The sequence below is a fragment of the Poecilia latipinna genome, unplaced genomic scaffold, assembly GCF_001443285.1.
Source record: "Poecilia latipinna isolate Pla-1442-1.1 unplaced genomic scaffold, P_latipinna-1.0 Scaffold197, whole genome shotgun sequence".
NCBI classification, from domain to species: Eukaryota; Metazoa; Chordata; class Actinopteri; order Cyprinodontiformes; family Poeciliidae; genus Poecilia; species Poecilia latipinna.
Window position 1 is genome coordinate 813,463 of NW_015112813.1, and position 12,847 is coordinate 826,309.

At 39.1% G+C, this 12,847-nt stretch overlaps 1 long non-coding RNA gene across 1 annotated transcript in view; it reads left to right on the plus strand.

The window, feature by feature from the left end:
* LOC106946588 (uncharacterized) overlaps positions 1 to 11,123 on the plus strand; it is a 33,231-nt gene extending 22,108 nt beyond the window's left edge. Inside the window, exon 4 of the long non-coding RNA XR_001424805.1 lies at positions 10,858 to 11,123. This is a non-coding gene — a long non-coding RNA (uncharacterized LOC106946588). The remainder of the gene's footprint in view (positions 1 to 10,857) is intronic.
* The last annotated feature ends 1,724 nt before the right edge of the window (positions 11,124 to 12,847 follow it).

The window sequence follows — 12,847 nt, forward strand, 5'->3', positions numbered from 1 at the left end:
AGACTGCAAGAATCTAGGGAAATTGGTACTAAGCTAAATCCCATTAATCATCAGCTGCTTAAGAAGAACTTAATATAAACCTAGCGACTCTCTTTTCCACATTTCTACAGGTGATAAAGTCTTTTGCCGTTAACCTACTTCAGTCAACTTTTCGTAGCGCCGTCCTGGGCCAGCTATAAATAGACTCTCCTGATTAGTTCCAGGCACAGTGAAACCATGCAAGACTTTGGTTGCTGCAGGGCAAAACTGACTTTCGTCTCCATGCATCACTCTGCTGTAAAACACCTGTCGCTATTGCGGCCTAATTTATTTCCATTGCTCTGGTCAGGCACTAGCGCAGCAGCAGGCCCAGGTTCACCACCAGGCCTCAGAGAGCGGGTTGCTTCCCCCTCCGACCTGGTCGGGTTTTTTTTTTTTTGTTTTTTTGTTTTTTTCCCCCCCTGAGATGGTGTGATGTATTTAATGTGCAACACTGTTGATGAGCATTCCTGGCTAATGGTAATTAGGTATTTCAGGATGAGGGTTAGGTGATCTGCTCTAAATATCGTATGACTGTTGCGCGGGATACGATTACAAGGCAAATCACACCCACACGTTTAGCCGAGCATACATGATCACATGATTAGTGGTGCATCCTGCTGCAGCTCATTTATAAATCCACGTCGGTTTTTACTGCTCTCGTTTTTAGCGCACGACATGTTATCTGCTTCACATCAGGAAATAAGTGACGCGTTTCTCTTGTAATGGCAGACCATGCATCATCACACGTAAAGTAACTAAGCAAAACTTTATTAATATAGAACATTTTAAGATAAAAATCATTAAGTACCTCAACAACCAGGTAATATAAACCCAAGATGCATGAAACATAAGCAGATTTATAAAGCTGTTTTTAGATTACTTTTAAAGGAAGTCACTGAGTCTGTTGGTCTCTGACAGAGATTTCATGTTTAAGTGTGAGATTTTTGTTAGTTGCAAGCAAATCTGCCAGATTTATGTTTGAGAAGAGATTAGATAAATTATTCAGAATTAAGTACCAAAGATGGTTTCTAAAACCAACATGGTCTCAGTAAAATGAATTGATTTTGGTTTTAAATGAAGTCCTAAATGCAATCACACTGAGGTTAAAATATTAATGATATTGATTTTTTTTTATTCTGAAAGAGGAGCTTTTGTTTTATTATGTCAGTTCATGCTCTTCGTCCTGTACTCATGTCTCAAAACATCAGATTAAGTATAAATATTTTATTGTTTCAGTATTCTCTGTATGTGCCAGTATCCTGCAGTAAAAAAATTGATGTTCTCATCTCCATGTTGACCGCTGCAGCAGAGAAAGACATGTGAGGCATCACATGATACAGAAAAAAGAATAGAAGACTTAAAGGACGACAATGGAGAGGATGAGAGGAAGTGTTGAGTAAGTAGGAGGAGAGGGCGGATTGGATAATGAAGGAGAGCATACAGTGTAAAAAGAGACAGATGGCTGAAGGTGGATGCTCTGTCCAAAGTGGGGCAGGAAAGTGACATTTTAACAGGGGAAATTGGATGATTCCCAAATACCTATTGGCCGAAAACTTGGCATACAGCAGGTTGGTGCATTCCAACTTTGGTCGTCAAGGCACACAGCTCTGCATGTTTCAGATGTTTTCCTGCTTTAACACACCTGATTCAGATGATTACACTTCAGTCAAAATCCCGTTAATCACCCATCAATTGAAATTGGGTGTGAAGAAGCAGGGAATCGCCTCGGACATGCAGGGCAGTGTGGCTTGAGGACCAGGGTTGGGTTGCAGGAGATGATCAAGTGGACTTCTTGTTGTATAAATCTCTTCACTAGATCCCTTTCAGATTCTGTACTATAGCTGTTGAAACTTTTTTTTTTTTTTTTTACTTTCCACTTGTTCAACTTCACCATTTCCAAAGACACTCTTCAGCTTCACATGAAACATAGCAGCTTTTCATTAATGCAACGACACAGTAAGGACGTCCTCCATCTGTTTCTGCTCTGTTAACGCCACCTATCCCATTTTCTTTCTCTTGAGGGGGAAACCAGGAGCGCCGGTGCTCCCAGCAGGCAAGGCCCATCTTTCTCAAGTAACCATTGTGGCTTGTGCATGTCTGTCTGTAGCAGAAGTGAGCCCTGTTGAAATTAGGTCAACAGACCACACCAGGGCTGCTGCGGGACACCAAACAAAATGAGGTCATGGAAAAGAGACAATTCCCTGTTGGCCTGCGGAGCTTTTTAGCATGGCACAATATATTCTTTGTTATGACAGTTAAGTCCATCTCAGCACTAACACGACGGCTCACCAGAATAAATTGCCTATGAGTTCTCTTTGTGTTTGACATTGTTAGACCTCTTAAAATAACAATAGCTATTATAGAATACTAATACTTCCTCATTATGCCCAGAGTAAAGTACACAAGCCACGAGTTGAGTCTCTAAGCGTCTCTTCGTTGAGCGAATGGCTGTGTTACACATGACAACCTTTACATATCACAGTGAAACTGAAATTACTAATGCTGTTTACAAGGCACGGTGTTATAGCAGCTAAATGTGCGCTTGGTAGCACATTAGCCCACCACATATCTAAGCGTTTCCTTCTAGTTCTTAAGAGTGTTACTGGCAGTACACTCCTACAGATGAATTTCGAACATGATGGCCCCCCAGTAATTATACCACTAATGATCATTTGTACTGCATGGTGGCGGGTGTAATTTGACCATTCCCTTGGCGGCAACTAAGTTATTTTATTTTTCTCATCTTGAAGGCAGTCATTCAGTAAATAGCCCTTTGGATGAGAAATTAGAGTTCTGCCCTAAAGTGACAGAAGGGTTCAAAGAAAGCACTTTGGAAGTGGCTGCAGTGAATTAAAAGTTTGTTGGTGGGATGTGTGTCTGACTACAACTGGGAGCCGCAATCCAAATTAGGGTTACTTTATGTTTTTTGAGACTAGATAGTATGAACAGCAGCTGCATTGCTTCCAGCTATAAATTGGATCATCAAATAAATAAGGAAATGTCTGACCCATTTCTCCTTCAGTGCTAATATGGTGGCCTGCAAGTAAATAAGCTGTAATATTACCCTTTAATCAAATAGTAAGCCTCTCTCACTACAAATTCCCTCTACATACCTAAGAGCATGCATACATTATTATTAGAGCAAATGGCTCACTATGCCTAAAATAGCTGCTGAACACTGCTGCCCAGCTGCAGATGTTAAAGTGGTGGACGAAAACAAGTCGAGTCAGCTTTATGTTTCAAGAAAGGATCAAATTGATTTGTTGGGAGTTAAGTGTTCCTCTTGGTAGAGGTGCGGCTGGAGAGTATTTACGGTCTGCTACACCCACGTCTGGGCTCATGCTTATCTATAAATAGCCACAGATGGGTACAGGGCCACATCTGGCAGAGAGAGGCTGCGGGCCACCATTTTACAGACGTGTCGTGTAATCAGAAATGTTTACTTCCTTCACACTCACTCAGGCAATTCTACTGTGTAACACTATGCAGATAAAACTGTTGCAAGCAAGACGTATTGCTATGAGGAATTAATCGACCTGTTCTTTGTTTTTATGTTCCCTCAAACACTTGCGTAGCTAATCGACTGTAGTTTGACTATCTTGCTCTACTGCTATGCTCAAAATAACAATGTGTTTAAAAATTGAGCTAATATCAAAACTCATGTAGCTTATATTTTCATTACTATTTTATCACTCCACAGAAAGTAAGGGAAAATGCAGGGTCTTCCCTAGAAGACTTCTCAAAGGACGCACTCTTCCCTTACATGTTATGGGCTGTGACGCTCCTACAATTTTTAACGTTTTGAAGAAAACATAAATGGTGATGTTATGGTAGAAGAGCAGAATAAAGAGCAGCACTGGTCACAGCGGCATCATGCCAGTGATCACTCCCAAACTGGATGTACAGATCTTGTCACGGTTGCTGTGTTCATTGCATTGCACCACACCTGGTGGTTTCAATAAATACAGTATAGTCTAAGCAAGAAGCTAACAAACTGGCCACAATCACGTCAATGAGTAAAGTAACGCAATAAGTCCCTCGTTCAGAGAAAATTTCAAACAGCTATTCCTGATACTTGTTGGGGCAATGACTTAAAAAAATATGTTCTCATTTGTGTTTGTAGGAGCTTCCATCATATGTTAAGTTTACATTGTGTCATTTGTTTTGGACATAACATTTGAAAATCCTTTTATTTTATTTTTAAGGGTGCATAAAAGACAATTTTTGTTTGCACGTCTGCTTATTTCTGTGTAATGTTAGTTTTATCATGTATACCATTCATCCAGGGTTGAAAAAAAGAGAGGAGGATGATTTGAAAAACATGGACAAAAACATTTTCTTGTTTGCTCCAAGATGCTAACACAGTCCTTTGTGACATTTTGGTTCTTTTCATTTGGTGGAAAAAAAAATCTCTTAAAACTTTAAGTAGAAAATATATAATTCACTCTCTTTGATTCAACAATATCTTTAAATTAACTTTAGGTCCAACACAAGGTTTAAACAACTGTTGTGAGTTTGAAGGAGTTAATGAACAACATCCTGATTTTTATCCATTCTTCCATGAGTTAATTATTCCAGGCATGCTCTTATTGATAATTTCATAAAAAACAAAAAAAAGACTTTGAGCTGCAGTGGAAAGTGTTTTTCTTCTTCAAAGCAATAAAGGATGAAGAAAATGGAGTTGCTACATGTGAGGGGGTTTATTCTTAAATTTTTTCCAAAGTGGGGCAAAAAGAAAATATCTTCTTTCTTCTCTTGCAGCGTAAAGTAATTTTGTCTCTGTATTAGAACACTGTGTAGCTCCTTTTGCTCTGGGCTGGTTAATTATAAAAGGGACCATTCACCAAATCCTAGTTGTTCCCTGGGGACCTCCAGACTTTTATTATGCAAGGTTGTTTCACCACCCTTACTGTAAATATTAAGAACACATTTATTCCTCAGATGGGGCTGAATGCTGTAGTGTGTGAAATAAAAAGCAGACGTGTACGTACACATCTGAAGAAACTATGCACAAGTGTCGACATACATCAGATTAAATGTTTTTTTAAAATGTTTGAGAATAGTTAGATTTGATGTTTTAGCAAAAAAAAAAAAAAAAAATTAAGGTTTGAGTTTTGTCATGCAAGTTTCCGGTGACAAGTGTCATAAATATGGATGTAATGACCAGTAATGTGTGATTTATAAACAAGAACAGGGTGCAAAAGTTTGAAATTGTTCATTTCTTTAATCACTCAAAATCACGCAAAAAATTACTGTTATGGCAACGTGACGTCCACATTTTATTTAAATTTATAAAAACTCAACAATCTGTCAATAAGACATTTAATTCCCACACTTGCTAAGAAAATGTTAAGAGACACGCAACACATAAATGAAAATAAGAAAATGATGAGTTGGCTCTTGAGGCGTAGCTGTGAAGCGGTAAACCTTCAGCTTTGTTCTCTTTTCTCCTCTCTGTCAAGGCTCCAGGCTGCGTCTGCTACATTATTAGAGAGCCATCCAAAAGGTGGCCTTGGTGAGTTTGCTCCAGCAGACAATAGCTCTTATCAATGATTTAAGAGTTTTAGGATTAATGTTCTCATTCAAGCCTAATGCCCAATCTGTCCTGTGCTTCAGTGACTCCCAGCTTTGCAGGAAATCTGTTGTTAAAGGCCATACAAGGAGGAAAATGTCGCTATAAACAAAAGCTGCTTGGAGCATGCAGTCCTTCACCAAGGCCAGTGCCTCGTCTTCCAGTTTTAGAGACTGATCTGAATCTGAACCAAAATGTAATTTGGTTCTGCTTGCTCCACCTCTGCACTTCTCCCCCTCCACTCGCCTTCCTCCCAGCTGTGAAATGTGGTTCGGGACTGAAGCTTTTTTTTTTTTTTCTTCTGCGTTATCTTGCTGACAAACACACAAACACCTCTGACAACACATCTCTTCCTTGCTATGCAGCAATGGGAAGATGCAGCACTTTCCTGGCTGTTGTACCAATATGCATTCTGTGGATGTACTGTTGTATTTTTACAGGCGTTCATCCACATAAGACCACTTTCTTAACAAAAAGGCTCCGTTTTGCCCCACATTCAGAGCTCTGGAGAGTTTAAGTAAGACCAATTCACTTCTAATCAGTTCCATCACATAACGGACTCTGTTATAAAACTGTGAAATTATTCGTTTTTCTTTACTTAATAGTAGGAAGATATGAAACATGTTAATTCGGTCCTAAAGGACAGAAGTATTTTTCTCCTATAAAAACGATATTGAGTTCAACCTCCCTGAGCAGTTTCCTTGGCCAGAATATCGAGATCAATGCCCTAGAAAATCTTTAATTTTATTCACATCCTATATTTGGACATGTTTCCACTTAAATCCACACACGCAGCAACATTTTGAACTTTCCTGGGCTGTAAATAAAAAAATACTGAGATTAAGCTGTTTTCCTATGCATCATAATTGATTGTGCTGTCAGTGAAGGGCAAACCTAATGCATCATCCTCATTTCAGATAAAAGCAGAAGCAGCAGCAGCATAAAGCCCTTAAATTTAAATGCCATTTGCATTTACCTGGTGTCCTTTTCGCCCCATTGTGTCTCTGAATGTCCTTTGAAAATTGCAAATGTTTCTCTTTTTGGTTTGCCTATCTAAAGAGGTGGTGGGCATCAGCTCTGTAAACATGGGGTGCTGACAGTTTTAGGATCACTGTTGACATGCACAGTCAGAATGAGTGAGATTGTGAAAAGGAGGTTGAAGTTTATTAGTTCGTCAATGAATTATTGCAGGTTTTCTCACTTAAATCCTTTCGTTTGCACCACAAACAAATCCCACCAAGTAAAATGAAGATTGATACGCAGCAGTATTTTTTGGAAAGCTGAAAACCCAGTGTAACTTTTTTGTAAAACTGAGAATTGTTCTAGGTGCTCTTCACTTGTAAATAATGTAGCAGACGCAGTCACCTCTCCTTTACACTTGGGTTTCTCTTCTTGCTATACACTTAATCTAAGTAACACTGACAGATCACCTCTCAGAGGAAAGGCTGACGGTTTGTGATCCAGTTACTTCACCCTGTGCTGCCGTGGTTAGGTTTCCTCAACAGTTTATTCAAAACCTCTGCAGCATTGTTTGTGCTAGAGATTTTGATAACTAAACTTTGTTCTAGAGTGGGGCTTCTGTTGTGTTGAACACTAATATTTGGATTTGACCAGAAACTTTCCCTGATCAAATCCCTTAAGCAAACCCAGACTCTTGACCTCTAACCGTGCCTTTCAGGTCATTCTTTAATCTGAGATCCATGTGTTTTTGTTTTTGCTTGTTTTTTTTCACTTTGTTTTTTTTTTTTTTTTTTTTTTTTTACCCTGATAAAGAATGGGGGTAGAAGTTGTTACTATGCTCAGGAGATGCCCACAAACTTGTGAGATCTAGTGATAAATGGCTGCAGAAGTAGATAAAGTACATAGTGCGCACAGAGCAGAGGCACATTATGATCCACCAGAGTCCAGCTGATCTGTTGCTCTGCAGATAGCATGCTAGTAGTGCAAACAACTTTGTTTGTATTTTAGGCACTGAGCGAATTTGAAAAGCTTTCATGGGGATCATTAGGCAACGTGTTTCTCCTTCTGCTTTGCTGAATGCAATGAGTTGTAAGTCTTTGTTTCTGCAGGCTCTGCAACATGCTGTGAAAGCACACATGGGCCATGCTTTTGACCGGTCAACTTCTGTGATGTTAAAGAACGAAGTAATCCATAAATCTGGATTTTTAATGGATTTTTTTCCCCGTTTATTTTGGAACGAAGATCTGAAAAGATCTCAAGAGAGGCGGCTCCTCACAGTCTGTGTTATTGGTGAGATATTCTGTAAAAGGCAAACCTTGGGTGATAATGACCATTCACACTCGCAAGAGTTATTGTCCAACGCCAGACACCAACCCAGGGGTGGTCATTGGTTTTTTTCTTTCTCTTATTTGCATACACTGTTCACAGAAAGTTAGGGATATTTGGAGTTTGGGTAAAACAAAAGCTAACAGTGGCTGCCACATCCGTTCCAGTTTGACGACGACGTCTCATGCTGTTCGCAAGTCTTATTTTTTTGCTGAGACATTGCATCCCTTTCTTGTTGAAGGGCAGCCATCAGAGATATGAGCAGCTTTGTATTGACTAGACACACCTGCCCACCATCACCAAAACTTTCATGTTTATTATGACACCTGAGTAAAATTTTTCTGTCTGCTTGAAATCTTTGTTGGTGCTAAGTCTTACCTAAATTGTGGTCTCCTAAAATGTAGACATATCTAGTAGAACAACAAAGAGTGAAAGGCTTACAGAAGGAGGGTTAGCAGAGTGTTGAAAGAATCCTCAGTAAGCCTTCAAGCACAATCCAGAGGAGCTTAATTTTGACTGCCCGGTATTTTGAAAACTATGAAAAGAAATGGAACAAAGGTGAAAGTGGTTTCAGTGTTTCTGCATATTTTAAGAGCCTTCGGGTTTGTACTCAACAAAAGAAAAATTGCTGGTTGATATTGCACATCTAACCCTCGCAAGCCCTACTGGCTAGTATGCTGAGTTCACAGTGTGTGTAATGGAAAAATGTGATCCCAACAGTGAATGAGAATTGGGCATTAAGCCTCGCAGTGCAAAAAGTAGCTTTTGTCAGCAGCCCAATAATATAAGACCTAATGCCCCTTGGAAAAGAGCAGAAAGTAAATTTTGCCTTTTCAAAGCCAATCAAAATGCCAGCAGGAGGAAATAAAGCATTCATCTTTAAAGAGGTGTCTTATCCTGTTCTGGGCTGAAGTTTCTCTGAATGGAAGAGTTTTCCAGTCAGACTCCTTTTTTTTTTTTTTTAAAGCTCTGTGTGAGGGGACACAACGTACAAAGCAAGTCACCGTTATCAGCGTCTCGTTCAAGGGCCTTCATCTCCCCAAATAGCCCTGAAAGATATCACAGTGTAGATAAAATGTCTGCTGTGAGTCTGAGTAGTAATGACAGATATACAGCAGCGTGTTCTCACTGGAACGAAGTGGAGATAGCATTTCAGGTTTCAGGTGCCGTTCTGAGTATCCCATCAGCAGATTTATAATGAAGGGGATTACATTAGGTTCCCATAATGACCTTTTTAAAAGCAAACTCGAGTCTAAAAGAATGGCCATGAATGCCAATGAAGACACACTGGTGAAGCGTTTTTTTTAAGCCGTCATTCATTTATAACGATAATGTAGCATTCCTAAAGCAGAATGCATGCGGTTAGTGTTTTTGTGAAGTTATAATAGGAAAGTAAAGGGGCATGTCATAAGCTTTTCACTGACGCCGAAAGGAGCAGTCAGGCTAACATTAGTACGCTGATGTCATAAGCAATTCATTACCGTCTTCAGATATCGACCAGGCTCTTATCTCCTGAAACGTTCTGCATTTTCACTGCTACTGTTAACCTTTTGTACAGGAAAAGCTACAAATGGATGTGTTCAACACTTATAAATGACTTCAGGGTTTCCTGGAGGTGAATTTATTCACATTAGCTGCCGTTTTTTAAATGAATTGTCACTATCCATTGGACTGGCTTAAGGGAAACTCGTTCATTTAAGTCTTACATCTGTTCTTGTTTTGATAAACTCTGTGCTTTACTCTTCAAGGCCAGTTCTTCATGTTTTACACATGATTAATGAAGATTGCAGTGGACCTTCTGGTAATGGTTACACTTTCACAGTTTTTGCATTGGGTATGTGCTCCATCAGTTTCCCATTGACAAAATCAATAATGAGGATTATATTAAGTTCACCATAGGTGAGCAACCCAGCATGGATAAGAGGGAAAGACGGATAACATGGTTCCTGCAGTGAAATCCACATCCCAACTAGCAAATTGGAGTCCCCCCACTAAACCAAAACAAAAACCTCTTACTGTGTCAAACAGCATCACATTTGTAACTGTACTTGTACATCATTGAGGAAAGGGAATGCTTTTGTCGTTTTGAACCTTTTGAAAAACATCTCTTCAAAAGCCAGGATTGAAACTCGAGATTCTCAGACAAGACGTCTTACTTTGTACAACTGTATCTATGACTTGTTCCTCCTGGAGCCAAACTTTGAAAGTAATTTGTAATCTGATTTTCAGCATACATTTATTTTCTCACGAACGTTGAGAAGTGGGATTGCTCAATAATCAAGACATCCCCTCTGGTCTCATTGTATTTAAACTTGGATCCATCACCACCATGGTGGCTGCCAAAACTTTCATTATATTTTACTCCTCTTAAATAAATAGAAAACACCAGAGTGAAAATGTGCTCCATGCACATTTTTTTTCATCACTAGTACACTCAGGTCTTTGCCCTTAGCTTGACTGCAGCAGACTGTGTTTGGAGTACCTGAATTGTGTTTATTTGTAATGACAGGTTTATTTATACCCAGATGCAAACTTGGTTAACTTACTATAACCTATGTGAAGAAGCACCATCTGTTGAAATGTTCTATCAATATTAAATTCTTCGTCTCAATAGTCAACAGTAGGAATAGGATTTTACTTTTTTTTATTTTCAAGAATGTCAAAGATGCCATTGAAAGTGAAGATTTATACAATGAAGGCACACTCTCTTCTTTTTAGATGTTCCTTTGTGTTTTATTCTGCCAGTTTTCAGGAGACTAAATGTTTCACACAAACAAACATGCTCTTTGATCATTTCAAACTTTTTGCTTAAATAAAGATAAATGAGGTAAACATTTCTTGAAATGCATGAAAAGTAAGATGTATGTGTTACTCGACTGCTTCACAGCACAGAGATGAAGGCCACTTGGTAATGCAATTTAATTCTCGCTTGTTTCCCTGCAAAAGCTTTGAGAATGTGTTGGATGCTTCTGTTTCAGATGCTCAGGCCTCCAACCCGTTGCTGCAGGGGTTTTAAACTTCAGTACTTGGTGGCTGGTAGATGGATATCTGGTCCAATGCAACTGAATCAAATGGATGAATCACCACCTCAGCATGTGGCCATTTTTGCGGGCATTTGTATTTAAAAGTGGCAGGATTCTCTCCCTGATGATGTATTCTGAGGCTCCCGCTTTCATAAATCATGCAGTTGAAAATATTACTCAGACAAAAAAACATAGCTTTTTTTTTTTATTTATTTTTACTTTGGCTTTTCAAATTTAAAGAAGAAAACTGTAAGGATGGAAGATGCTGTCCGTCTTGTATTAAAAATATTGAGTCAAATAATTTTTCTGTTTTGTGTTATGCGATAAAGGGCAACAATTATTTGTCATGAATCATTGCTCAGTGATTTACTTCCACTCTGTTTACCACCTGGTCTGTTTTGTCATAGTTGCCTTCAAGTGAATCCCCTGAAGGTGTTAAGCAGCAATATATTCAGCAGCAAGTAATCTTGTTTTATTTGACTGTTTATATTCTGAAGCCCATCTTTCTTCTTAATATGCATAAACAAATTGACTAATCTTTTTTCTCCCCCTAATCACATTTTAACAAAGTGAATCAGTCGTGTTCCTTTTTCGCTGCGCTTGGAAGGATGCTTTTATATTTGTCTGTATTTTCTTGTTTGTGCAGTGCAAGCGGTGAGTATAAAGTGAGTTAAGCCTTGCATGCTGCAATGCATTGCAGCTTGGATCATTGACTATTAAATTGAAGCGTATCTGTGCTGCAGTAGCGATGCTAATAACGGCGTATGTACTTTAACGTCAGAGCACCTCACAACCTTTCATCTAATGTAATTTTTTTTTTCTCGGTTGTATAATCAGAGATATGGTTGAATTATAGTTTCTAAACGTTTGATTGCATTGATGTCGGAGAGGTTATGTTGTGTGTGTGTGCGTGTACGACTGTGCAGTGCAGGGCTGGGAGGATATCATTTTTCTTGTTTTACTGTCATTGTGTGTCTGGTGATGATGCATCATATAACCACCTTATTTTTAAAATGATATGTACTCAGTAAGCACATCTGGGCAGGAAGCCCAGACCCAACTGTTCTATTAGGAACTGAATGAATCACCTGGGGACTACAGTATATCCACTCTGTCCAGTCATATTTTTCCTCTTTTAGCACTGAAATTGTCTGCAGACAGGTCTGATGATTTGCTCTGAAATAAAACAGAAAGGAAGTGCAAGTGCAGATTTCCAGCCCTTGTGTACGCAGCAGAATACCAAAGGTTGAGGTATGCTTGTACCGTTTAGGTGACTTTTAAAGGTTGGATTGTATTTAGCAGTATCGGGGAAAAGAGGATGAATGCCTCCTGAATCTATTTCCATCTATCTGCCATTTAACTCTGACCAGCTTCCCTGTGCCTCCTGAAGAAAAAGCCTCACAAAATGACACTAGGTTTTATTGTGGGAAACCTTCACAAGATTCTGAGTTTAGGAGCTTAAGACCACAAAAAGGTCTAAATGTTTTTTTTTTGTTTGTTTGTTTTTTTGACAAGTTCTTTTAGGACATTTGTGAAACGCTTGATACATCTCTCCTGGAATACAGTTAAAAGTTTGCATGAAGATTTGAGCATGTTTGTCTGTGAATACTTTGCCATCCAGTTGTTTCCCAGATTTTTGTTTTCTGCTGTTGGCATGTTGGCGTTCACCTTGTTTATCAAAACTCGGCTTTTCTGAGCTGCAGCACTGACTGAACAGAAGACATTTTTCTTTTTCAGCAATCTGGTGTTGTGCGATAGGTTCAGGAGCTGGAAGACTTTAGGCTTGATCCCTGTCCAGTGACAGCCTGCACTTATTGTTGCTGCAGGGTTGAGTTTAGCTTTTCTGGGAGGTTTCCTGGAAGAAAAATTGAATTGTCTCCATTTTTCATATCTAGTAGTGTTGCAAATGTTATTTGCAGATGGTGTAAAAAAAATTCTACAGTAG